This window comes from Engystomops pustulosus, chromosome 6, assembly GCF_040894005.1.
Source record: "Engystomops pustulosus chromosome 6, aEngPut4.maternal, whole genome shotgun sequence".
Taxonomy (NCBI): Eukaryota; Metazoa; Chordata; class Amphibia; order Anura; family Leptodactylidae; genus Engystomops; species Engystomops pustulosus.
Genome location: NC_092416.1, coordinates 179393043 through 179420150, shown reverse-complemented (window position 1 = coordinate 179420150; position 27108 = coordinate 179393043). Strand labels below are relative to the sequence as shown.

At 41.5% G+C, this 27108-nt stretch overlaps 13 non-coding genes across 13 annotated transcripts; 7 read left to right on the top strand and 6 right to left on the bottom strand.

Moving 5' to 3' along the window:
- The first annotated feature begins 852 nt into the window (after positions 1-852).
- On the top strand, positions 853-959 carry LOC140066480 (U6 spliceosomal RNA). The gene has a single exon (XR_011848322.1). It is a non-coding gene; the product is annotated as a U6 spliceosomal RNA (small nuclear RNA).
- A 2888-nt stretch (positions 960-3847) lies between these two features.
- LOC140066547 (U6 spliceosomal RNA) lies at positions 3848-3954 on the bottom strand. The gene has a single exon (XR_011848388.1). It is a non-coding gene; the product is annotated as a U6 spliceosomal RNA (small nuclear RNA).
- An 895-nt stretch (positions 3955-4849) lies between these two features.
- Positions 4850-4956, top strand: LOC140066479 (U6 spliceosomal RNA). The gene has a single exon (XR_011848321.1). It is a non-coding gene; the product is annotated as a U6 spliceosomal RNA (small nuclear RNA).
- Positions 4957-7843: 2887 nt separating this feature from the next.
- On the bottom strand, positions 7844-7950 carry LOC140066546 (U6 spliceosomal RNA). Its single transcript, XR_011848387.1, has one exon. It is a non-coding gene; the product is annotated as a U6 spliceosomal RNA (small nuclear RNA).
- Positions 7951-8845: 895 nt separating this feature from the next.
- LOC140066558 (U6 spliceosomal RNA) lies at positions 8846-8952 on the top strand. The gene has a single exon (XR_011848399.1). It is a non-coding gene; the product is annotated as a U6 spliceosomal RNA (small nuclear RNA).
- A 2886-nt stretch (positions 8953-11838) lies between these two features.
- Positions 11839-11945, bottom strand: LOC140066545 (U6 spliceosomal RNA). Its single transcript, XR_011848386.1, has one exon. It is a non-coding gene; the product is annotated as a U6 spliceosomal RNA (small nuclear RNA).
- An 895-nt stretch (positions 11946-12840) lies between these two features.
- On the top strand, positions 12841-12947 carry LOC140066557 (U6 spliceosomal RNA). The gene has a single exon (XR_011848398.1). It is a non-coding gene; the product is annotated as a U6 spliceosomal RNA (small nuclear RNA).
- Positions 12948-15834: 2887 nt separating this feature from the next.
- Positions 15835-15941, bottom strand: LOC140066544 (U6 spliceosomal RNA). The gene has a single exon (XR_011848385.1). It is a non-coding gene; the product is annotated as a U6 spliceosomal RNA (small nuclear RNA).
- An 895-nt stretch (positions 15942-16836) lies between these two features.
- On the top strand, positions 16837-16943 carry LOC140066478 (U6 spliceosomal RNA). The gene has a single exon (XR_011848320.1). It is a non-coding gene; the product is annotated as a U6 spliceosomal RNA (small nuclear RNA).
- A 2887-nt stretch (positions 16944-19830) lies between these two features.
- LOC140066543 (U6 spliceosomal RNA) lies at positions 19831-19937 on the bottom strand. The gene has a single exon (XR_011848384.1). It is a non-coding gene; the product is annotated as a U6 spliceosomal RNA (small nuclear RNA).
- An 895-nt stretch (positions 19938-20832) lies between these two features.
- Positions 20833-20939, top strand: LOC140066477 (U6 spliceosomal RNA). The gene has a single exon (XR_011848319.1). It is a non-coding gene; the product is annotated as a U6 spliceosomal RNA (small nuclear RNA).
- A 2887-nt stretch (positions 20940-23826) lies between these two features.
- Positions 23827-23933, bottom strand: LOC140066560 (U6 spliceosomal RNA). The gene has a single exon (XR_011848401.1). It is a non-coding gene; the product is annotated as a U6 spliceosomal RNA (small nuclear RNA).
- An 897-nt stretch (positions 23934-24830) lies between these two features.
- On the top strand, positions 24831-24937 carry LOC140066476 (U6 spliceosomal RNA). The gene has a single exon (XR_011848318.1). It is a non-coding gene; the product is annotated as a U6 spliceosomal RNA (small nuclear RNA).
- The last annotated feature ends 2171 nt before the right edge of the window (positions 24938-27108 follow it).

The following is a 27108-nucleotide window of genomic DNA, read 5'->3' as shown; positions in this document are numbered from 1 at the left end:
GGGGAGTTATACATTATGGAGAGATCTTCTTCAGGATTTACACCAGGAACCTATAATATATGACAACCCTCATTCTATAACGTTTCTATAGTTTCTTCATTTATTATCGGGCAACTTATAGGTAACGGGGATATGGGATATTCAACGCTGTGACACCAGAAGATGCAAATTTGCCAGTCCCAGAGGATCCTGGGAGAAGAGGCGGGTCAATCGAGGAAAAGTGGGAAGGACCTGATACCCGAAGGACCTGAAGGACCCCAGAACAGACACCTATGACTTATTCATACCCCAAACCCGAAAATGAAAGCCTCAGAAAAACCCTATGAGCTAATAGTAATAATAATACAAACCCCAGTACAGACCCCAAATCACATCTGAACAAATACATATCCTAGACCAGACCCTCTAAATAAACAGCAGAATATAGACCCCAAACTACAGATAACAAGACCCGTCAGAGTCTCAGAGTCCGAAATAACTGCAGCCCCCGGATGAGATAATACAGTATTCAGACCGGACCCTGGAAACCACAGACCCAACAAAGGGAAACAAGGGAATGTTTGGGGTTTCCCTTTGTTTTTACCTTTTTCCCGCCCTTTTTACAAGACAAAGACCGGTGCTCCCAGCATCCTCTGGGGCTATTTATCTATTTTGCATATTCTGTTTAATACGTTTGTGTCGTTTTATTTGCACTTTTATATATTTAAGAAGGAAAACTCTAGACAGTTGTGGAGAATGAGAGTTATGATCCAATGAAGATGATGGGTGTAATGTATATGGAGTGACCTCTCCATAATGTATAACTCCCCCCCTCCGGGGACTATATATACTGATGGGGGAGGCCAGGGGTCTGTGCTCGCTTCGGCAGCACATATACTAAAATTGGAACGATACAGAGAAGATTAGCATGGCCCCTGCGCAAGGATGACACGCAAATTCGTGAAGCGTTCCATATTTTACAGCATTGATGAGGAAAAAGCTTTAATCTAAAGTCTATACGGACTGACTGGAGAGGTACAAATGCTTAGGGTCTGTTCACATTGAGGATTGTGCTACAGATTTTCCATCACCCTCTTTGAAGTCTATAGGAGGCCATTGTGTCTGCCAGTTTCCACATGAAGTTACTCGCCCTATATCCCGAGCAGAATCAGCGAGGATTCCTCTCACAATATGGGGAATGCCAGACACATTGATAATTAATGCCAAGTGAATGCAGCCTTAACCCCTTCATGACCGCCGTAATGACTTTTACGAAGATGTATCAGAAGAAGATTGCAGGACATCGGGTTCTGCTGGTACCGGGCCGTGTTCTCACAGCCAAACCCTGCCACTAACACCTGGGATCAGGATCATATCCCGGGTGTTTAACCCCATCACCCCCCTCCCTGCAGCAACGATCATGGCGTGCCAAAGGTGTCGCGCAGCAGTCGCGCAGAAGGACCCTAGGATTTCCTATAGGATAGCTGTCTTGATGGGTGTCTGTTAAAGATAATATTAAGCAGCATAGTACATTATATAAGAGTTCAGTCAGTGCCCTCTCACAAAGCAAATAAAAAAACCCACAAAAAACGCCCACCCCCCCAAAAAAAACAAAAAGTAAAACCACACACATTTTGTACCTCCAAATTTGTACCAACCCAGACTACAAACCTACAATAGTTTTGATCCCGTATGCCAAAAAACGGGAAAAAAAAAGATGCCCAAATTTACATTTTTAACCCTTTACCGACATGTGACGTAATAGTATGTCACATGCCGTAATAGTATGTCACATGCCGGCCTCACAGGCTGAGCCCTCTCCATAGCCAGTAAGTCTTTGTTGCATATTGCAGCAAAGACTTATCGGTAACACCCACGGTCGGTGCTGGCAAAGCTTCGGGCGGCTTCAAAAAAATGGCAGCACATGGGAGCCGCCATCTTGCCGAGGATTGTTTCTCCCCATGACGTCATCGAGGAGCGGCGATCTGTCGCCATGCTGAGTCTGTCTTGTTTTAACCCTTTCATTACAATGTGCCCTCAGCACATAGTAATGAATGAGGAGGAAAATCCCGATATACTGCCATACTGTAGTATGGCAGAACATGATGGGATAGATCAGACAACCTCTTGTTAAAGTACCCTAGGGAGTCTGAAAAAAAAAGTAAAAAAAAAAAAAAAGATAATAAATAAATAAATAAAAGCTCTAATCACCCCCCTTTCCCTAGAGCTGATATAAATAATCAGTAAAAATCATAAATACATTAGGTATTGCTGTGTCAGAAAATGCCCGATCTATCAAAATAAAATAACGGGTTCTCACTGCGTTTAACCCCATAACAAAAAATTGCGGCCAAAGTCGAAAATGGCACTTTTTTGCCATTTCAAAAAATATTAAAAATTCTTTAAAAAGTGATCAAAAGGCCGTCATGGTAGCAGTGAAAATGTCATCAAAAGTCGCAAAAAAATGACACCACCCACAGGTCCATACACAGAAATATGAAAAAGTTATTAGCGCCAGATGCAAAAATCCTTTTTTCTTTTGTACAGGAGGTTTTAATTTTTGTAAATGTATGAACACATTATAAAACCTATACAAATTTGTAATCCCTGTTATCGTACTGACCCAAAGAATAAAGTAGACATGTTATTTGGGGCGCACAGTGAAATCCGTAAAATCCAAGCCCACAAGAAAATGGTGTAAATGTGGGTTTTTATTTACCAATTTCACTGCATTTGGAATTTTTTTCCCGCTTCCCAGTACATGGCATGGAATATTCAATACCATTACTATGAAGTGTAATTTGTTATGCAGAAAACAAGCCGTCACGCAGGTCTTTACATGGAAAAATAAAAAAAGTTATAGATTTTTGAAGGTGAGGAGTGAAAAATAGAAATGAAAAAACAAAAAAGGGCTAGGTCGTTAAGGGGTTAATTATCCATCACCACACAAAAAATTATCTTAATCAGGATCAAAAAACTTTATGATCCCCAAGTGTGTACAAATAAAATGTGCGGGTCTTTTAGCAAAAAATAAGACCTCAAACTAAGGCTATATTCACACGAATGTATGGGGGGCGTATATACGGCCGACGTATATATGGGCGATATACGTCCCCCATACATCACAATGGGCTCACGGCACCCAACAGGCGGGCAGCGGCCATCTGAATGTAGCCTAAGAAAAAAATCCCTTTTGATTTGGTGTGGCTGTAAAGTGTATTGACCTAGAGAATTTTTTAAAATGTTATTTTGATTTGATGATAAAGGCGGAATATTTTTATTAAAAACCATGTCAGATTTGCGCTCTTTCTTTAAATCCGCTGTTTTGGCGGGAAAACTGGCATTAACGTGGAAAATGAGTGCAGAGAAAGGGTTAAAATATCAACACTGAATTTCCCATCAACAAATCTGTGGCGCAAACCTCACACAAACGCACCCCAAGACCTCACATTTAGGCGGATGAGTTTGAAATACAATTTTGGGGAAAAGCCAGGGGCAGATGTGGCGCGCAGTTTGTGTACATGATACAGGGTCGCTCACATGACATGTAAAAACTTACTTTCTGAGGTAAAATCATGAGGTAAATAATGTATTATTGTACAAAATGGTGTCTATCGCAAAACCGTAACGATTTATTACCTTAATAATGAAAAAACTGTATGAAGCACGGTGCCGACATGAGAAATTGGTGCAAAATATGTTACAGTCTCGCTCACATGACATGTAAAAACCTACTTTCTGAGGTAAAATCTTGAGGTAAATAATGTATTATTGTACAAAATGGTGTCTATAGCAAAAACTTAGCGATTTATTACCTTAATAATGAAAAAAAATGAATGAAGGACGGCGCAGACATGAGAAATTGGTGCAAAATATGGAACGCTTCACGAATTTGCGTGTCATCCTTGCGCAGGGGCCATGCTAATCTTCTCTGTATCGTTCCAATTTTAGTATATGTGCTGCCGAAGCGAGCACAGACCCCTGGCCTCCCCCATCAGTATATATAGTCCCCGGAGGGGGGGAGTTATACATTATGGAGAGATCTTCTTCAGGATTTACACCAGGAACCTATAATATATGACAACCCTCATTCTATAACGTTTCTATAGTTTCTTCATTTATTATCGGGCAACTTATAGGTAACGGGGATATGGGATATTCAACGCTGTGACACCAGAAGATGCAAATTTGCCAGTCCCAGAGGATCCTGGGAGAAGAGGCGGGTCAATCGAGGAAAAGTGGGAAGGACCTGATACCCGAAGGACCTGAAGGACCCCAGAACAGACACCTATGACTTATTCATACCCCAAACCCGAAAATGAAAGCCTCAGAAAAACCCTATGAGCTAATAGTAATAATAATACAAACCCCAGTACAGACCCCAAATCACATCTGAACAAATACATATCCTAGACCAGACCCTCTAAATAAACAGCAGAATATAGACCCCAAACTACAGATAACAAGACCCGTCAGAGTCTCAGAGTCCGAAATAACTGCAGCCCCCGGATGAGATAATACAGTATTCAGACCGGACCCTGGAAACCACAGACCCAACAAAGGGAAACAAGGGAATGTTTGGGGTTTCCCTTTGTTTTTACCTTTTTCCCGCCCTTTTTACAAGACAAAGACCGGTGCTCCCAGCATCCTCTGGGGCTATTTATCTATTTTGCATATTCTGTTTAATACGTTTGTGTCGTTTTATTTGCACTTTTATATATTTAAGAAGGAAAACTCTAGACAGTTGTGGAGAATGAGAGTTATGATCCAATGAAGATGATGGGTGTAATGTATATGGAGTGACCTCTCCATAATGTATAACTCCCCCCCTCCGGGGACTATATATACTGATGGGGGAGGCCAGGGGTCTGTGCTCGCTTCGGCAGCACATATACTAAAATTGGAACGATACAGAGAAGATTAGCATGGCCCCTGCGCAAGGATGACACGCAAATTCGTGAAGCGTTCCATATTTTACAGCATTGATGAGGAAAAAGCTTTAATCTAAAGTCTATACGGACTGACTGGAGAGGTACAAATGCTTAGGGTCTGTTCGCATTGAGGATTGTGCTACAGATTTTCCGTCACCCTCTTTGAAGTCTATAGGAGGCCATTGTGTCTGCCAGTTTCCACATGAAGTTACTCGCCCTATATCCCGAGCAGAATCAGCGAGGATTCCTCTCACAATATGGGGAATGCCAGACACATTGATAATTAATGCCAAGTGAATGCAGCCTTAACCCCTTCATGACCGCCGTAATGACTTTTACGAAGATGTATCAGAAGAAGATTGCAGGACATCGGGTTCTGCTGGTACCGGGCCGTGTTCTCACAGCCAAACCCTGCCACTAACACCTGGGATCAGGATCATATCCCGGGTGTTTAACCCCATCACCCCCCTCCCTGCAGCAACGATCATGGCGTGCCAAAGGTGTCGCGCAGCAGTCGCGCAGAAGGACCCTAGGATTTCCTATAGGATAGCTGTCTTGATGGGTGTCTGTTAAAGATAATATTAAGCAGCATAGTACATTATATAAGAGTTCAGTCAGTGCCCTCTCACAAAGCAAATAAAAAAACCCACAAAAAACGCCCACCCCCCCAAAAAAAACAAAAAGTAAAACCACACACATTTTGTACCTCCAAATTTGTACCAACCCAGACTACAAACCTACAATAGTTTTGATCCCGTATGCCAAAAAACGGGAAAAAAAAAGATGCCCAAATTTACATTTTTAACCCTTTACCGACATGTGACGTAATAGTATGTCACATGCCGTAATAGTATGTCACATGCCGGCCTCACAGGCTGAGCCCTCTCCATAGCCAGTAAGTCTTTGTTGCATATTGCAGCAAAGACTTATCGGTAACACCCACGGTCGGTGCTGGCAAAGCTTCGGGCGGCTTCAAAAAAATGGCAGCACATGGGAGCCGCCATCTTGCCGAGGATTGTTTCTCCCCATGACGTCATCGAGGAGCGGCGATCTGTCGCCATGCTGAGTCTGTCTTGTTTTAACCCTTTCATTACAATGTGCCCTCAGCACATAGTAATGAATGAGGAGGAAAATCCCGATATACTGCCATACTGTAGTATGGCAGAACATGATGGGATAGATCAGACAACCTCTTGTTAAAGTACCCTAGGGAGTCTGAAAAAAAAAGTAAAAAAAAAAAAAAGATAATAAATAAATAAATAAAAGCTCTAATCACCCCCCTTTCCCTAGAGCTGATATAAATAATCAGTAAAAATCATAAATACATTAGGTATTGCTGTGTCAGAAAATGCCCGATCTATCAAAATAAAATAACGGGTTCTCACTGCGTTTAACCCCATAACAAAAAATTGCGGCCAAAGTCGAAAATGGCACTTTTTTGCCATTTCAAAAAATATTAAAAATTCTTTAAAAAGTGATCAAAAGGCCGTCATGGTAGCAGTGAAAATGTCATCAAAAGTCGCAAAAAAATGACACCACCCACAGGTCCATACACAGAAATATGAAAAAGTTATTAGCGCCAGATGCAAAAATCCTTTTTTCTTTTGTACAGGAGGTTTTAATTTTTGTAAATGTATGAACACATTATAAAACCTATACAAATTTGTAATCCCTGTTATCGTACTGACCCAAAGAATAAAGTAGACATGTTATTTGGGGCGCACAGTGAAATCCGTAAAATCCAAGCCCACAAGAAAATGGTGTAAATGTGGGTTTTTATTTACCAATTTCACTGCATTTGGAATTTTTTTCCCGCTTCCCAGTACATGGCATGGAATATTCAATACCATTACTATGAAGTGTAATTTGTTATGCAGAAAACAAGCCGTCACGCAGGTCTTTACATGGAAAAATAAAAAAAGTTATAGATTTTTGAAGGTGAGGAGTGAAAAATAGAAATGAAAAAACAAAAAAGGGCTAGGTCGTTAAGGGGTTAATTATCCATCACCACACAAAAAATTATCTTAATCAGGATCAAAAAACTTTATGATCCCCAAGTGTGTACAAATAAAATGTGCGGGTCTTTTAGCAAAAAATAAGACCTCAAACTAAGGCTATATTCACACGAATGTATGGGGGGCGTATATACGGCCGACGTATATATGGGCGATATACGTCCCCCATACATCACAATGGGCTCACGGCACCCAACAGGCGGGCAGCGGCCATCTGAATGTAGCCTAAGAAAAAAATCCCTTTTGATTTGGTGTGGCTGTAAAGTGTATTGACCTAGAGAACTTTTTAAAATGTTATTTTGATTTGATGATAAAGGCGGAATATTTTTATTAAAAACCATGTCAGATTTGCGCTCTTTCTTTAAATCCGCTGTTTTGGCGGGAAAACTGGCATTAACGTGGAAAATGAGTGCAGAGAAAGGGTTAAAATATCAACACTGAATTTCCCATCAACAAATCTGTGGCGCAAACCTCACACAAACGCACCCCAAGACCTCACATTTAGGCGGATGAGTTTGAAATACAATTTTGGGGAAAAGCCAGGGGCAGATGTGGCGCGCAGTTTGTGTACATGATACAGGGTCGCTCACATGACATGTAAAAACTTACTTTCTGAGGTAAAATCATGAGGTAAATAATGTATTATTGTACAAAATGGTGTCTATCGCAAAACCGTAACGATTTATTACCTTAATAATGAAAAAACTGTATGAAGCACGGTGCCGACATGAGAAATTGGTGCAAAATATGTTACAGTCTCGCTCACATGACATGTAAAAACCTACTTTCTGAGGTAAAATCTTGAGGTAAATAATGTATTATTGTACAAAATGGTGTCTATAGCAAAAACTTAGCGATTTATTACCTTAATAATGAAAAAAACTGAATGAAGGACGGCGCAGACATGAGAAATTGGTGCAAAATATGGAACGCTTCACGAATTTGCGTGTCATCCTTGCGCAGGGGCCATGCTAATCTTCTCTGTATCGTTCCAATTTTAGTATATGTGCTGCCGAAGCGAGCACAGACCCCTGGCCTCCCCCATCAGTATATATAGTCCCCGGAGGGGGGGAGTTATACATTATGGAGAGATCTTCTTCAGGATTTACACCAGGAACCTATAATATATGACAACCCTCATTCTATAACGTTTCTATAGTTTCTTCATTTATTATCGGGCAACTTATAGGTAACGGGGATATGGGATATTCAACGCTGTGACACCAGAAGATGCAAATTTGCCAGTCCCAGAGGATCCTGGGAGAAGAGGCGGGTCAATCGAGGAAAAGTGGGAAGGACCTGATACCCGAAGGACCTGAAGGACCCCAGAACAGACACCTATGACTTATTCATACCCCAAACCCGAAAATGAAAGCCTCAGAAAAACCCTATGAGCTAATAGTAATAATAATACAAACCCCAGTACAGACCCCAAATCACATCTGAACAAATACATATCCTAGACCAGACCCTCTAAATAAACAGCAGAATATAGACCCCAAACTACAGATAACAAGACCCGTCAGAGTCTCAGAGTCCGAAATAACTGCAGCCCCCGGATGAGATAATACAGTATTCAGACCGGACCCTGGAAACCACAGACCCAACAAAGGGAAACAAGGGAATGTTTGGGGTTTCCCTTTGTTTTTACCTTTTTCCCGCCCTTTTTACAAGACAAAGACCGGTGCTCCCAGCATCCTCTGGGGCTATTTATCTATTTTGCATATTCTGTTTAATACGTTTGTGTCGTTTTATTTGCACTTTTATATATTTAAGAAGGAAAACTCTAGACAGTTGTGGAGAATGAGAGTTATGATCCAATGAAGATGATGGGTGTAATGTATATGGAGTGACCTCTCCATAATGTATAACTCCCCCCCTCCGGGGACTATATATACTGATGGGGGAGGCCAGGGGTCTGTGCTCGCTTCGGCAGCACATATACTAAAATTGGAACGATACAGAGAAGATTAGCATGGCCCCTGCGCAAGGATGACACGCAAATTCGTGAAGCGTTCCGTATTTTACAGCATTGATGAGGAAAAAGCTTTAATCTAAAGTCTATACGGACTGACTGGAGAGGTACAAATGCTTAGGGTCTGTTCGCATTGAGGATTGTGCTACAGATTTTCCGTCACCCTCTTTGAAGTCTATAGGAGGCCATTGTGTCTGCCAGTTTCCACATGAAGTTACTCGCCCTATATCCCGAGCAGAATCAGCGAGGATTCCTCTCACAATATGGGGAATGCCAGACACATTGATAATTAATGCCAAGTGAATGCAGCCTTAACCCCTTCATGACCGCCGTAATGACTTTTACGAAGATGTATCAGAAGAAGATTGCAGGACATCGGGTTCTGCTGGTACCGGGCCGTGTTCTCACAGCCAAACCCTGCCACTAACACCTGGGATCAGGATCATATCCCGGGTGTTTAACCCCATCACCCCCCTCCCTGCAGCAACGATCATGGCGTGCCAAAGGTGTCGCGCAGCAGTCGCGCAGAAGGACCCTAGGATTTCCTATAGGATAGCTGTCTTGATGGGTGTCTGTTAAAGATAATATTAAGCAGCATAGTACATTATATAAGAGTTCAGTCAGTGCCCTCTCACAAAGCAAATAAAAAAACCCACAAAAAACGCCCACCCCCCCAAAAAAAACAAAAAGTAAAACCACACACATTTTGTACCTCCAAATTTGTACCAACCCAGACTACAAACCTACAATAGTTTTGATCCCGTATGCCAAAAAACGGGAAAAAAAAAGATGCCCAAATTTACATTTTTAACCCTTTACCGACATGTGACGTAATAGTATGTCACATGCCGTAATAGTATGTCACATGCCGGCCTCACAGGCTGAGCCCTCTCCATAGCCAGTAAGTCTTTGTTGCATATTGCAGCAAAGACTTATCGGTAACACCCACGGTCGGTGCTGGCAAAGCTTCGGGCGGCTTCAAAAAAATGGCAGCACATGGGAGCCGCCATCTTGCCGAGGATTGTTTCTCCCCATGACGTCATCGAGGAGCGGCGATCTGTCGCCATGCTGAGTCTGTCTTGTTTTAACCCTTTCATTACAATGTGCCCTCAGCACATAGTAATGAATGAGGAGGAAAATCCCGATATACTGCCATACTGTAGTATGGCAGAACATGATGGGATAGATCAGACAACCTCTTGTTAAAGTACCCTAGGGAGTCTGAAAAAAAAGTAAAAAAAAAAAAAAGATAATAAATAAATAAATAAAAGCTCTAATCACCCCCCTTTCCCTAGAGCTGATATAAATAATCAGTAAAAATCATAAATACATTAGGTATTGCTGTGTCAGAAAATGCCCGATCTATCAAAATAAAATAACGGGTTCTCACTGCGTTTAACCCCATAACAAAAAATTGCGGCCAAAGTCGAAAATGGCACTTTTTTGCCATTTCAAAAAATATTAAAAATTCTTTAAAAAGTGATCAAAAGGCCGTCATGGTAGCAGTGAAAATGTCATCAAAAGTCGCAAAAAAATGACACCACCCACAGGTCCATACACAGAAATATGAAAAAGTTATTAGCGCCAGATGCAAAAATCCTTTTTTCTTTTGTACAGGAGGTTTTAATTTTTGTAAATGTATGAACACATTATAAAACCTATACAAATTTGTAATCCCTGTTATCGTACTGACCCAAAGAATAAAGTAGACATGTTATTTGGGGCGCACAGTGAAATCCGTAAAATCCAAGCCCACAAGAAAATGGTGTAAATGTGGGTTTTTATTTACCAATTTCACTGCATTTGGAATTTTTTTCCCGCTTCCCAGTACATGGCATGGAATATTCAATACCATTACTATGAAGTGTAATTTGTTATGCAGAAAACAAGCCGTCACGCAGGTCTTTACATGGAAAAATAAAAAAAGTTATAGATTTTTGAAGGTGAGGAGTGAAAAATAGAAATGAAAAAACAAAAAAGGGCTAGGTCGTTAAGGGGTTAATTATCCATCACCACACAAAAAATTATCTTAATCAGGATCAAAAAACTTTATGATCCCCAAGTGTGTACAAATAAAATGTGCGGGTCTTTTAGCAAAAAATAAGACCTCAAACTAAGGCTATATTCACACGAATGTATGGGGGGCGTATATACGGCCGACGTATATATGGGCGATATACGTCCCCCATACATCACAATGGGCTCACGGCACCCAACAGGCGGGCAGCGGCCATCTGAATGTAGCCTAAGAAAAAAATCCCTTTTGATTTGGTGTGGCTGTAAAGTGTATTGACCTAGAGAACTTTTTAAAATGTTATTTTGATTTGATGATAAAGGCGGAATATTTTTATTAAAAACCATGTCAGATTTGCGCTCTTTCTTTAAATCCGCTGTTTTGGCGGGAAAACTGGCATTAACGTGGAAAATGAGTGCAGAGAAAGGGTTAAAATATCAACACTGAATTTCCCATCAACAAATCTGTGGCGCAAACCTCACACAAACGCACCCCAAGACCTCACATTTAGGCGGATGAGTTTGAAATACAATTTTGGGGAAAAGCCAGGGGCAGATGTGGCGCGCAGTTTGTGTACATGATACAGGGTCGCTCACATGACATGTAAAAACTTACTTTCTGAGGTAAAATCATGAGGTAAATAATGTATTATTGTACAAAATGGTGTCTATCGCAAAACCGTAACGATTTATTACCTTAATAATGAAAAAACTGTATGAAGCACGGTGCCGACATGAGAAATTGGTGCAAAATATGTTACAGTCTCGCTCACATGACATGTAAAAACCTACTTTCTGAGGTAAAATCTTGAGGTAAATAATGTATTATTGTACAAAATGGTGTCTATAGCAAAAACTTAGCGATTTATTACCTTAATAATGAAAAAAACTGAATGAAGGACGGCGCAGACATGAGAAATTGGTGCAAAATATGGAACGCTTCACGAATTTGCGTGTCATCCTTGCGCAGGGGCCATGCTAATCTTCTCTGTATCGTTCCAATTTTAGTATATGTGCTGCCGAAGCGAGCACAGACCCCTGGCCTCCCCCATCAGTATATATAGTCCCCGGAGGGGGGGAGTTATACATTATGGAGAGATCTTCTTCAGGATTTACACCAGGAACCTATAATATATGACAACCCTCATTCTATAACGTTTCTATAGTTTCTTCATTTATTATCGGGCAACTTATAGGTAACGGGGATATGGGATATTCAACGCTGTGACACCAGAAGATGCAAATTTGCCAGTCCCAGAGGATCCTGGGAGAAGAGGCGGGTCAATCGAGGAAAAGTGGGAAGGACCTGATACCCGAAGGACCTGAAGGACCCCAGAACAGACACCTATGACTTATTCATACCCCAAACCCGAAAATGAAAGCCTCAGAAAAACCCTATGAGCTAATAGTAATAATAATACAAACCCCAGTACAGACCCCAAATCACATCTGAACAAATACATATCCTAGACCAGACCCTCTAAATAAACAGCAGAATATAGACCCCAAACTACAGATAACAAGACCCGTCAGAGTCTCAGAGTCCGAAATAACTGCAGCCCCCGGATGAGATAATACAGTATTCAGACCGGACCCTGGAAACCACAGACCCAACAAAGGGAAACAAGGGAATGTTTGGGGTTTCCCTTTGTTTTTACCTTTTTCCCGCCCTTTTTACAAGACAAAGACCGGTGCTCCCAGCATCCTCTGGGGCTATTTATCTATTTTGCATATTCTGTTTAATACGTTTGTGTCGTTTTATTTGCACTTTTATATATTTAAGAAGGAAAACTCTAGACAGTTGTGGAGAATGAGAGTTATGATCCAATGAAGATGATGGGTGTAATGTATATGGAGTGACCTCTCCATAATGTATAACTCCCCCCCTCCGGGGACTATATATACTGATGGGGGAGGCCAGGGGTCTGTGCTCGCTTCGGCAGCACATATACTAAAATTGGAACGATACAGAGAAGATTAGCATGGCCCCTGCGCAAGGATGACACGCAAATTCGTGAAGCGTTCCGTATTTTACAGCATTGATGAGGAAAAAGCTTTAATCTAAAGTCTATACGGACTGACTGGAGAGGTACAAATGCTTAGGGTCTGTTCGCATTGAGGATTGTGCTACAGATTTTCCGTCACCCTCTTTGAAGTCTATAGGAGGCCATTGTGTCTGCCAGTTTCCACATGAAGTTACTCGCCCTATATCCCGAGCAGAATCAGCGAGGATTCCTCTCACAATATGGGGAATGCCAGACACATTGATAATTAATGCCAAGTGAATGCAGCCTTAACCCCTTCATGACCGCCGTAATGACTTTTACGAAGATGTATCAGAAGAAGATTGCAGGACATCGGGTTCTGCTGGTACCGGGCCGTGTTCTCACAGCCAAACCCTGCCACTAACACCTGGGATCAGGATCATATCCCGGGTGTTTAACCCCATCACCCCCCTCCCTGCAGCAACGATCATGGCGTGCCAAAGGTGTCGCGCAGCAGTCGCGCAGAAGGACCCTAGGATTTCCTATAGGATAGCTGTCTTGATGGGTGTCTGTTAAAGATAATATTAAGCAGCATAGTACATTATATAAGAGTTCAGTCAGTGCCCTCTCACAAAGCAAATAAAAAAACCCACAAAAAACGCCCACCCCCCCAAAAAAAACAAAAAGTAAAACCACACACATTTTGTACCTCCAAATTTGTACCAACCCAGACTACAAACCTACAATAGTTTTGATCCCGTATGCCAAAAAACGGGAAAAAAAAAGATGCCCAAATTTACATTTTTAACCCTTTACCGACATGTGACGTAATAGTATGTCACATGCCGTAATAGTATGTCACATGCCGGCCTCACAGGCTGAGCCCTCTCCATAGCCAGTAAGTCTTTGTTGCATATTGCAGCAAAGACTTATCGGTAACACCCACGGTCGGTGCTGGCAAAGCTTCGGGCGGCTTCAAAAAAATGGCAGCACATGGGAGCCGCCATCTTGCCGAGGATTGTTTCTCCCCATGACGTCATCGAGGAGCGGCGATCTGTCGCCATGCTGAGTCTGTCTTGTTTTAACCCTTTCATTACAATGTGCCCTCAGCACATAGTAATGAATGAGGAGGAAAATCCCGATATACTGCCATACTGTAGTATGGCAGAACATGATGGGATAGATCAGACAACCTCTTGTTAAAGTACCCTAGGGAGTCTGAAAAAAAAAGTAAAAAAAAAAAAAAGATAATAAATAAATAAATAAAAGCTCTAATCACCCCCCTTTCCCTAGAGCTGATATAAATAATCAGTAAAAATCATAAATACATTAGGTATTGCTGTGTCAGAAAATGCCCGATCTATCAAAATAAAATAACGGGTTCTCACTGCGTTTAACCCCATAACAAAAAATTGCGGCCAAAGTCGAAAATGGCACTTTTTTGCCATTTCAAAAAATATTAAAAATTCTTTAAAAAGTGATCAAAAGGCCGTCATGGTAGCAGTGAAAATGTCATCAAAAGTCGCAAAAAAATGACACCACCCACAGGTCCATACACAGAAATATGAAAAAGTTATTAGCGCCAGATGCAAAAATCCTTTTTTCTTTTGTACAGGAGGTTTTAATTTTTGTAAATGTATGAACACATTATAAAACCTATACAAATTTGTAATCCCTGTTATCGTACTGACCCAAAGAATAAAGTAGACATGTTATTTGGGGCGCACAGTGAAATCCGTAAAATCCAAGCCCACAAGAAAATGGTGTAAATGTGGGTTTTTATTTACCAATTTCACTGCATTTGGAATTTTTTTCCCGCTTCCCAGTACATGGCATGGAATATTCAATACCATTACTATGAAGTGTAATTTGTTATGCAGAAAACAAGCCGTCACGCAGGTCTTTACATGGAAAAATAAAAAAAGTTATAGATTTTTGAAGGTGAGGAGTGAAAAATAGAAATGAAAAAACAAAAAAGGGCTAGGTCGTTAAGGGGTTAATTATCCATCACCACACAAAAAATTATCTTAATCAGGATCAAAAAACTTTATGATCCCCAAGTGTGTACAAATAAAATGTGCGGGTCTTTTAGCAAAAAATAAGACCTCAAACTAAGGCTATATTCACACGAATGTATGGGGGGCGTATATACGGCCGACGTATATATGGGCGATATACGTCCCCCATACATCACAATGGGCTCACGGCACCCAACAGGCGGGCAGCGGCCATCTGAATGTAGCCTAAGAAAAAAATCCCTTTTGATTTGGTGTGGCTGTAAAGTGTATTGACCTAGAGAACTTTTTAAAATGTTATTTTGATTTGATGATAAAGGCGGAATATTTTTATTAAAAACCATGTCAGATTTGCGCTCTTTCTTTAAATCCGCTGTTTTGGCGGGAAAACTGGCATTAACGTGGAAAATGAGTGCAGAGAAAGGGTTAAAATATCAACACTGAATTTCCCATCAACAAATCTGTGGCGCAAACCTCACACAAACGCACCCCAAGACCTCACATTTAGGCGGATGAGTTTGAAATACAATTTTGGGGAAAAGCCAGGGGCAGATGTGGCGCGCAGTTTGTGTACATGATACAGGGTCGCTCACATGACATGTAAAAACTTACTTTCTGAGGTAAAATCATGAGGTAAATAATGTATTATTGTACAAAATGGTGTCTATCGCAAAACCGTAACGATTTATTACCTTAATAATGAAAAAACTGTATGAAGCACGGTGCCGACATGAGAAATTGGTGCAAAATATGTTACAGTCTCGCTCACATGACATGTAAAAACCTACTTTCTGAGGTAAAATCTTGAGGTAAATAATGTATTATTGTACAAAATGGTGTCTATAGCAAAAACTTAGCGATTTATTACCTTAATAATGAAAAAAACTGAATGAAGGACGGCGCAGACATGAGAAATTGGTGCAAAATATGGAACGCTTCACGAATTTGCGTGTCATCCTTGCGCAGGGGCCATGCTAATCTTCTCTGTATCGTTCCAATTTTAGTATATGTGCTGCCGAAGCGAGCACAGACCCCTGGCCTCCCCCATCAGTATATATAGTCCCCGGAGGGGGGGAGTTATACATTATGGAGAGATCTTCTTCAGGATTTACACCAGGAACCTATAATATATGACAACCCTCATTCTATAACGTTTCTATAGTTTCTTCATTTATTATCGGGCAACTTATAGGTAACGGGGATATGGGATATTCAACGCTGTGACACCAGAAGATGCAAATTTGCCAGTCCCAGAGGATCCTGGGAGAAGAGGCGGGTCAATCGAGGAAAAGTGGGAAGGACCTGATACCCGAAGGACCTGAAGGACCCCAGAACAGACACCTATGACTTATTCATACCCCAAACCCGAAAATGAAAGCCTCAGAAAAACCCTATGAGCTAATAGTAATAATAATACAAACCCCAGTACAGACCCCAAATCACATCTGAACAAATACATATCCTAGACCAGACCCTCTAAATAAACAGCAGAATATAGACCCCAAACTACAGATAACAAGACCCGTCAGAGTCTCAGAGTCCGAAATAACTGCAGCCCCCGGATGAGATAATACAGTATTCAGACCGGACCCTGGAAACCACAGACCCAACAAAGGGAAACAAGGGAATGTTTGGGGTTTCCCTTTGTTTTTACCTTTTTCCCGCCCTTTTTACAAGACAAAGACCGGTGCTCCCAGCATCCTCTGGGGCTATTTATCTATTTTGCATATTCTGTTTAATACGTTTGTGTCGTTTTATTTGCACTTTTATATATTTAAGAAGGAAAACTCTAGACAGTTGTGGAGAATGAGAGTTATGATCCAATGAAGATGATGGGTGTAATGTATATGGAGTGACCTCTCCATAATGTATAACTCCCCCCCTCCGGGGACTATATATACTGATGGGGGAGGCCAGGGGTCTGTGCTCGCTTCGGCAGCACATATACTAAAATTGGAACGATACAGAGAAGATTAGCATGGCCCCTGCGCAAGGATGACACGCAAATTCGTGAAGCGTTCCATATTTTACAGCATTGATGAGGAAAAAGCTTTAATCTAAAGTCTATACGGACTGACTGGAGAGGTACAAATGCTTAGGGTCTGTTCGCATTGAGGATTGTGCTACAGATTTTCCGTCACCCTCTTTGAAGTCTATAGGAGGCCATTGTGTCTGCCAGTTTCCACATGAAGTTACTCGCCCTATATCCCGAGCAGAATCAGCGAGGATTCCTCTCACAATATGGGGAATGCCAGACACATTGATAATTAATGCCAAGTGAATGCAGCCTTAACCCCTTCATGACCGCCGTAATGACTTTTACGAAGATGTATCAGAAGAAGATTGCAGGACATCGGGTTCTGCTGGTACCGGGCCGTGTTCTCACAGCCAAACCCTGCCACTAACACCTGGGATCAGGATCATATCCCGGGTGTTTAACCCCATCACCCCCCTCCCTGCAGCAACGATCATGGCGTGCCAAAGGTGTCGCGCAGCAGTCGCGCAGAAGGACCCTAGGATTTCCTATAGGATAGCTGTCTTGATGGGTGTCTGTTAAAGATAATATTAAGCAGCATAGTACATTATATAAGAGTTCAGTCAGTGCCCTCTCACAAAGCAAATAAAAAAACCCACAAAAAACGCCCACCCCCCCAAAAAAAACAAAAAGTAAAACCACACACATTTTGTACCTCCAAATTTGTACCAACCCAGACTACAAACCTACAATAGTTTTGATCCCGTATGCCAAAAAACGGGAAAAAAAAAGATGCCCAAATTTACATTTTTAACCCTTTACCGACATGTGACGTAATAGTATGTCACATGCCGTAATAGTATGTCACATGCCGGCCTCACAGGCTGAGCCCTCTCCATAGCCAGTAAGTCTTTGTTGCATATTGCAGCAAAGACTTATCGGTAACACCCACGGTCGGTGCTGGCAAAGCTTCGGGCGGCTTCAAAAAAATGGCAGCACATGGGAGCCGCCATCTTGCCGAGGATTGTTTCTCCCCATGACGTCATCGAGGAGCGGCGATCTGTCGCCATGCTGAGTCTGTCTTGTTTTAACCCTTTCATTACAATGTGCCCTCAGCACATAGTAATGAATGAGGAGGAAAATCCCGATATACTGCCATACTGTAGTATGGCAGAACATGATGGGATAGATCAGACAACCTCTTGTTAAAGTACCCTAGGGAGTCTGAAAAAAAAAGTAAAAAAAAAAAAAAGATAATAAATAAATAAATAAAAGCTCTAATCACCCCCCTTTCCCTAGAGCTGATATAAATAATCAGTAAAAATCATAAATACATTAGGTATTGCTGTGTCAGAAAATGCCCGATCTATCAAAATAAAATAACGGGTTCTCACTGCGTTTAACCCCATAACAAAAAATTGCGGCCAAAGTCGAAAATGGCACTTTTTTGCCATTTCAAAAAATATTAAAAATTCTTTAAAAAGTGATCAAAAGGCCGTCATGGTAGCAGTGAAAATGTCATCAAAAGTCGCAAAAAAATGACACCACCCACAGGTCCATACACAGAAATATGAAAAAGTTATTAGCGCCAGATGCAAAAATCCTTTTTTCTTTTGTACAGGAGGTTTTAATTTTTGTAAATGTATGAACACATTATAAAACCTATACAAATTTGTAATCCCTGTTATCGTACTGACCCAAAGAATAAAGTAGACATGTTATTTGGGGCGCACAGTGAAATCCGTAAAATCCAAGCCCACAAGAAAATGGTGTAAATGTGGGTTTTTATTTACCAATTTCACTGCATTTGGAATTTTTTTCCCGCTTCCCAGTACATGGCATGGAATATTCAATACCATTACTATGAAGTGTAATTTGTTATGCAGAAAACAAGCCGTCACGCAGGTCTTTACATGGAAAAATAAAAAAAGTTATAGATTTTTGAAGGTGAGGAGTGAAAAATAGAAATGAAAAAACAAAAAAGGGCTAGGTCGTTAAGGGGTTAATTATCCATCACCACACAAAAAATTATCTTAATCAGGATCAAAAAACTTTATGATCCCCAAGTGTGTACAAATAAAATGTGCGGGTCTTTTAGCAAAAAATAAGACCTCAAACTAAGGCTATATTCACACGAATGTATGAGGGGCGTATATACGGCCGACGTATATATGGGCGATATACGTCCCCCATACATCACAATGGGCTCACGGCACCCAACAGGCGGGCAGCGGCCATCTGAATGTAGCCTAAGAAAAAAATCCCTTTTGATTTGGTGTGGCTGTAAAGTGTATTGACCTAGAGAACTTTTTAAAATGTTATTTTGATTTGATGATAAAGGCGGAATATTTTTATTAAAAACCATGTCAGATTTGCGCTCTTTCTTTAAATCCGCTGTTTTGGCGGGAAAACTGGCATTAACGTGGAAAATGAGTGCAGAGAAAGGGTTAAAATATCAACACTGAATTTCCCATCAACAAATCTGTGGCGCAAACCTCACACAAACGCACCCCAAGACCTCACATTTAGGCGGATGAGTTTGAAATACAATTTTGGGGAAAAGCCAGGGGCAGATGTGGCGCGCAGTTTGTGTACATGATACAGGGTCGCTCACATGACATGTAAAAACTTACTTTCTGAGGTAAAATCATGAGGTAAATAATGTATTATTGTACAAAATGGTGTCTATCGCAAAACCGTAACGATTTATTACCTTAATAATGAAAAAACTGTATGAAGCACGGTGCCGACATGAGAAATTGGTGCAAAATATGTTACAGTCTCGCTCACATGACATGTAAAAACCTACTTTCTGAGGTAAAATCTTGAGGTAAATAATGTATTATTGTACAAAATGGTGTCTATAGCAAAAACTTAGCGATTTATTACCTTAATAATGAAAAAAACTGAATGAAGGACGGCGCAGACATGAGAAATTGGTGCAAAATATGGAACGCTTCACGAATTTGCGTGTCATCCTTGCGCAGGGGCCATGCTAATCTTCTCTGTATCGTTCCAATTTTAGTATATGTGCTGCCGAAGCGAGCACAGACCCCTGGCCTCCCCCATCAGTATATATAGTCCCCGGAGGGGGGGAGTTATACATTATGGAGAGATCTTCTTCAGGATTTACACCAGGAACCTATAATATATGACAACCCTCATTCTATAACGTTTCTATAGTTTCTTCATTTATTATCGGGCAACTTATAGGTAACGGGGATATGGGATATTCAACGCTGTGACACCAGAAGATGCAAATTTGCCAGTCCCAGAGGATCCTGGGAGAAGAGGCGGGTCAATCGAGGAAAAGTGGGAAGGACCTGATACCCGAAGGACCTGAAGGACCCCAGAACAGACACCTATGACTTATTCATACCCCAAACCCGAAAATGAAAGCCTCAGAAAAACCCTATGAGCTAATAGTAATAATAATACAAACCCCAGTACAGACCCCAAATCACATCTGAACAAATACATATCCTAGACCAGACCCTCTAAATAAACAGCAGAAAATAGACCCCAAACTACAGATAACAAGACCCGTCAGAGTCTCAGAGTCCGAAATAACTGCAGCCCCCGGATGAGATAATACAGTATTCAGACCGGACCCTGGAAACCACAGACCCAACAAAGGGAAACAAGGGAATGTTTGGGGTTTCCCTTTGTTTTTACCTTTTTCCCGCCCTTTTTACAAGACAAAGACCGGTGCTCCCAGCATCCTCTGGGGCTATTTATCTATTTTGCATATTCTGTTTAATACGTTTGTGTCGTTTTATTTGCACTTTTATATATTTAAGAAGGAAAACTCTAGACAGTTGTGGAGAATGAGAGTTATGATCCAATGAAGATGATGGGTGTAATGTATATGGAGTGACCTCTCCATAATGTATAACTCCCCCCCTCCGGGGACTATATATACTGATGGGGGAGGCCAGGGGTCTGTGCTCGCTTCGGCAGCACATATACTAAAATTGGAACGATACAGAGAAGATTAGCATGGCCCCTGCGCAAGGATGACACGCAAATTCGTGAAGCGTTCCATATTTTACAGCATTGATGAGGAAAAAGCTTTAATCTAAAGTCTATACGGACTGACTGGAGAGGTACAAATGCTTAGGGTCTGTTCGCATTGAGGATTGTGCTACAGATTTTCCGTCACCCTCTTTGAAGTCTATAGGAGGCCATTGTGTCTGCCAGTTTCCACATGAAGTTACTCGCCCTATATCCCGAGCAGAATCAGCGAGGATTCCTCTCACAATATGGGGAATGCCAGACACATTGATAATTAATGCCAAGTGAATGCAGCCTTAACCCCTTCATGACCGCCGTAATGACTTTTACGAAGATGTATCAGAAGAAGATTGCAGGACATCGGGTTCTGCTGGTACCGGGCCGTGTTCTCACAGCCAAACCCTGCCACTAACACCTGGGATCAGGATCATATCCCGGGTGTTTAACCCCATCACCCCCCTCCCTGCAGCAACGATCATGGCGTGCCAAAGGTGTCGCGCAGCAGTCGCGCAGAAGGACCCTAGGATTTCCTATAGGATAGCTGTCTTGATGGGTGTCTGTTAAAGATAATATTAAGCAGCATAGTACATTATATAAGAGTTCAGTCAGTGCCCTCTCACAAAGCAAATAAAAAAACCCACAAAAAACGCCCACCCCCCCAAAAAAAACAAAAAGTAAAACCACACACATTTTGTACCTCCAAATTTGTACCAACCCAGACTACAAACCTACAATAGTTTTGATCCCGTATGCCAAAAAACGGGAAAAAAAAAGATGCCCAAATTTACATTTTTAACCCTTTACCGACATGTGACGTAATAGTATGTCACATGCCGTAATAGTATGTCACATGCCGGCCTCACAGGCTGAGCCCTCTCCATAGCCAGTAAGTCTTTGTTGCATATTGCAGCAAAGACTTATCGGTAACACCCACGGTCGGTGCTGGCAAAGCTTCGGGCGGCTTCAAAAAAATGGCAGCACATGGGAGCCGCCATCTTGCCGAGGATTGTTTCTCCCCATGACGTCATCGAGGAGCGGCGATCTGTCGCCATGCTGAGTCTGTCTTGTTTTAACCCTTTCATTACAATGTGCCCTCAGCACATAGTAATGAATGAGGAGGAAAATCCCGATATACTGCCATACTGTAGTATGGCAGAACATGATGGGATAGATCAGACAACCTCTTGTTAAAGTACCCTAGGGAGTCTGAAAAAAAAAGTAAAAAAAAAAAAAAGATAATAAATAAATAAATAAAAGCTCTAATCACCCCCCTTTCCCTAGAGCTGATATAAATAATCAGTAAAAATCATAAATACATTAGGTATTGCTGTGTCAGAAAATGCCCGATCTATCAAAATAAAATAACGGGTTCTCACTGCGTTTAACCCCATAACAAAAAATTGCGGCCAAAGTCGAAAATGGCACTTTTTTGCCATTTCAAAAAATATTAAAAATTCTTTAAAAAGTGATCAAAAGGCCGTCATGGTAGCAGTGAAAATGTCATCAAAAGTCGCAAAAAAATGACACCACCCACAGGTCCATACACAGAAATATGAAAAAGTTATTAGCGCCAGATGCAAAAATCCTTTTTTCTTTTGTACAGGAGGTTTTAATTTTTGTAAATGTATGAACACATTATAAAACCTATACAAATTTGTAATCCCTGTTATCGTACTGACCCAAAGAATAAAGTAGACATGTTATTTGGGGCGCACAGTGAAATCCGTAAAATCCAAGCCCACAAGAAAATGGTGTAAATGTGGGTTTTTATTTACCAATTTCACTGCATTTGGAATTTTTTTCCCGCTTCCCAGTACATGGCATGGAATATTCAATACCATTACTATGAAGTGTAATTTGTTATGCAGAAAACAAGCCGTCACGCAGGTCTTTACATGGAAAAATAAAAAAAGTTATAGATTTTTGAAGGTGAGGAGTGAAAAATAGAAATGAAAAAACAAAAAAGGGCTAGGTCGTTAAGGGGTTAATTATCCATCACCACACAAAAAATTATCTTAATCAGGATCAAAAAACTTTATGATCCCCAAGTGTGTACAAATAAAATGTGCGGGTCTTTTAGCAAAAAATAAGACCTCAAACTAAGGCTATATTCACACGAATGTATGGGGGGCGTATATACGGCCGACGTATATATGGGCGATATACGTCCCCCATACATCACAATGGGCTCACGGCACCCAACAGGCGGGCAGCGGCCATCTGAATGTAGCCTAAGAAAAAAATCCCTTTTGATTTGGTGTGGCTGTAAAGTGTATTGACCTAGAGAACTTTTTAAAATGTTATTTTGATTTGATGATAAAGGCGGAATATTTTTATTAAAAACCATGTCAGATTTGCGCTCTTTCTTTAAATCCGCTGTTTTGGCGGGAAAACTGGCATTAACGTGGAAAATGAGTGCAGAGAAAGGGTTAAAATATCAACACTGAATTTCCCATCAACAAATCTGTGGCGCAAACCTCACACAAACGCACCCCAAGACCTCACATTTAGGCGGATGAGTTTGAAATACAATTTTGGGGAAAAGCCAGGGGCAGATGTGGCGCGCAGTTTGTGTACATGATACAGGGTCGCTCACATGACATGTAAAAACTTACTTTCTGAGGTAAAATCATGAGGTAAATAATGTATTATTGTACAAAATGGTGTCTATCGCAAAACCGTAACGATTTATTACCTTAATAATGAAAAAACTGTATGAAGCACGGTGCCGACATGAGAAATTGGTGCAAAATATGTTACAGTCTCGCTCACATGACATGTAAAAACCTACTTTCTGAGGTAAAATCTTGAGGTAAATAATGTATTATTGTACAAAATGGTGTCTATAGCAAAAACTTAGCGATTTATTACCTTAATAATGAAAAAAACTGAATGAAGGACGGCGCAGACATGAGAAATTGGTGCAAAATATGGAACGCTTCACGAATTTGCGTGTCATCCTTGCGCAGGGGCCATGCTAATCTTCTCTGTATCATTCCAATTTTAGTATATGTGCTGCCGAAGCGAGCACAGACCCCTGGCCTCCCCCATCAGTATATATAGTCCCCGGAGGGGGGGAGTTATACATTATGGAGAGATCTTCTTCAGGATTTACACCAGGAACCTATAATATATGACAACCCTCATTCTATAACGTTTCTATAGTTTCTTCATTTATTATCGGGCAACTTATAGGTAACGGGGATATGGGATATTCAACGCTGTGACACCAGAAGATGCAAATTTGCCAGTCCCAGAGGATCCTGGGAGAAGAGGCGGGTCAATTGAGGAAAAGTGGGAAGGACCTGATACCTGAAGGACCTGAAGGACCCCAGAACAGACACCTATGACTTATTCATACCCCAAACCCGAAAATGAAAGCCTCAGAAAAACCCTATGAGCTAGTAGTAATAATAATACAAACCCCAGTACAGACCCCAAATCACATCTGAACAAATACATATCCTAGACCAGACCCTCTAAACAAACAGCAGAATATAGACCCCAAACTACAGATAACAAGACCCGTCAGAGTCTCAGAGTCCGAAATAACTGCAGCCCCCGGATGAGATAATACAGTATTCAGACCGGACCCTGGAAACCACAGACCCAACAAAGGGAAACAAGGGAATGTTTGGGGTTTCCCTTTGTTTTTACCTTTTTCCCGCCCTTTTTACAAGACAAAGACCGGTGCTCCCAGCATCCTCTGGGGCTATTTATCTATTTTGCATATTCTGTTTAATACGTTTGTGTCGTTTTATTTGCACTTTTATATTTTTTTAAGAAGGAAAACTCTAGACAGTTGTGGAGAATGAGAGTTATGATCCAATGAAGATGATGGGTGTAATGTATATAGAGTGACCTCTCCATAATGTATAACTCCCCCCCTCCGGGGACTATATATACTGATGGGGGAGGCCAGGGGTCTGTGCTCGCTTCGGCAGCACATATACTAAAATTGGAACGATACAGAGAAGATTAGCATGGCCCCTGCGCAAGGATGACACGCAAATTCGTGAAGCGTTCCATATTTTACAGCATTGATGAGGAAAAAGCTTTAATCCAAAGTCTATACGGACTGACTGGAGATGTACAAATGCTTAGGGTCTGTTCACATTGAGGATTGTGCTACAGATTTTCCATCACCCTCTTTGAAGTCTATAGGAGGCCATTGTGTCTGCCAGTTTCCACATGAAGTTACTCGCCCTATATCCCGAGCAGAATCAGCGAGGATTCCTCTCACAATATGGGGAATACCAGACACATTGATAATTAATGCCAAGTGAATGCAGCCTTAACCCCTTCATGACCGCCGTAATGACTTTTACAAAGATGTATCAGAAGAAGATTGCAGGACATCGGGTTCTGCTGGTACCGGGCCGTGTTCTCACAGCCAAACCCTGCCACTAACACCTGGGATCAGGATCATATCCCGGGTGTTTAACCCCATCACCCCCCTCCCTGCAGCAACGACCATGGCGTGCCAATGGTGTCGCGCAGCAGTCGCGCAGAAGGACCCTAGGATTTCCTATAGGATAGCTGTCTTGATGGGTGTCTGTTAAAGATAATATTAAGCAGCATAGTACATTATATAAGAGTTCAGTCAGTGCCCTCTCACAAAGCAAATAAAAAAACCCACAAAAAACGCCCAACCCCCCCAAAAAAACAAAAAACAAAAAGTAAAACCACACACATTTTGTACCTCCAAATTTGTACCAACCCAGACTACAAACCTACAATAGTTTTGATCCCGTATGGCAAAAAACGGGGAAAAAAAAGATGCCCAAATTTACATTTTTAACTCTTTACCGACATGTGACGGAATAGTATGTCACATGCCGTAATAGTATGCCACATGCCGGCCTCACAGGCTGAGCCCTCTCCAAAGCCAGTAAGTCTTTGTTGCATATTGCAGCAAAGACTTATCGGTAACACCCACGGTCGGTGCTGGCAAAGCTTCGGGCGGCTTCAAAAAAATGGCAGCAAATGGGAGCCGCCATCTTGCCGAGGATTGTTTCTCCCCATGACGTCATCGAGGAGCGGCGATCTGTCGCCATGCTGAGTCTGTCTTGTTTTAACCCTTTCATTACAATGTGCCCTCAGCACATAGTAATGAATGAGGAGGAAAATCCCGATATACTGCCATACTGTAGTATGGCAGAACATGATGGGATAGATCAGACAACCTCTTGTTAACCCCTTCGCGCTCCGCGGCGGATATATCCGCCACGGAGCGCAGTGACTTAGCGCTCAGTGGCGGATATATCCGCCACGGCTCCTATGCCGGCTCGGCTCTGGATCAGAGCCGAACCGGCATCGGGAAACACGGGGTGCCGGCTGTAACTAATAGCCGGCACCCCAGTGTAACACCCGCGATCGGAGTTGTCTCCGATCGCGGGTGCTTAACCCGTTAGATGCCGCGGTCAGCGCGACCGCGGCATCTAACAAGTATCTGGGGGGTCTTTCCCCCACGATCGGCCCCCCCGAACCGTTTTCGGGGGGCGCCGATCGTTGCTATAGTAACTCTGGGGTCCGATCTGGACCCCAGAGTTACTAGCAAGAATTGCCAGTAAGATGGCGTCTGTGACGTCATCTTACTGGCAAAGTGCCAGCCTATGCAAGTGCATAGGCTGACACTGATAATACTCTGCAATACATGAGTATTGCAGAATATTATCATGAAGAAGCAATCAGAAGATTGCTTCTTCATGTCCCATGGTATAAAAGTGAAAAAGTAAAAAAAAAAGTTATTCAATAAAAAAATAAAGTCATAAATCACTAAAAATGCCCCAAACCCCCAAAACATATAAAGAGACATATAACTCAAAAAAAAAGTCTAAATCATAACACAAACCCCACATATATAGTATCACCGCGTCCGTAACAACCCGTAGAATAAAAGTAAATCATTATTGAACCCCCACGATAAACGCCGTAAAAAAAAACTGCTATAAACCTTCCAAAAATTATGATTTTTACCTTTTCAATCCCACAAAAAATGATATAAAATGCGACCAAAAAACCATATGTACTCCGACATGATACTGGTGCAAAGTACAACATGTCCCGCAAAAAACAAGCCATCAACCAGCTCCGTAGCCAAAAACGTAACAAAGTTATGCCACTTGGAAGATGGCAATACAAAAATTATAGATTTTTCCCCACATTAGGGTTTTGTTTGACAAATTTAGTAAAACGTAAGAAAA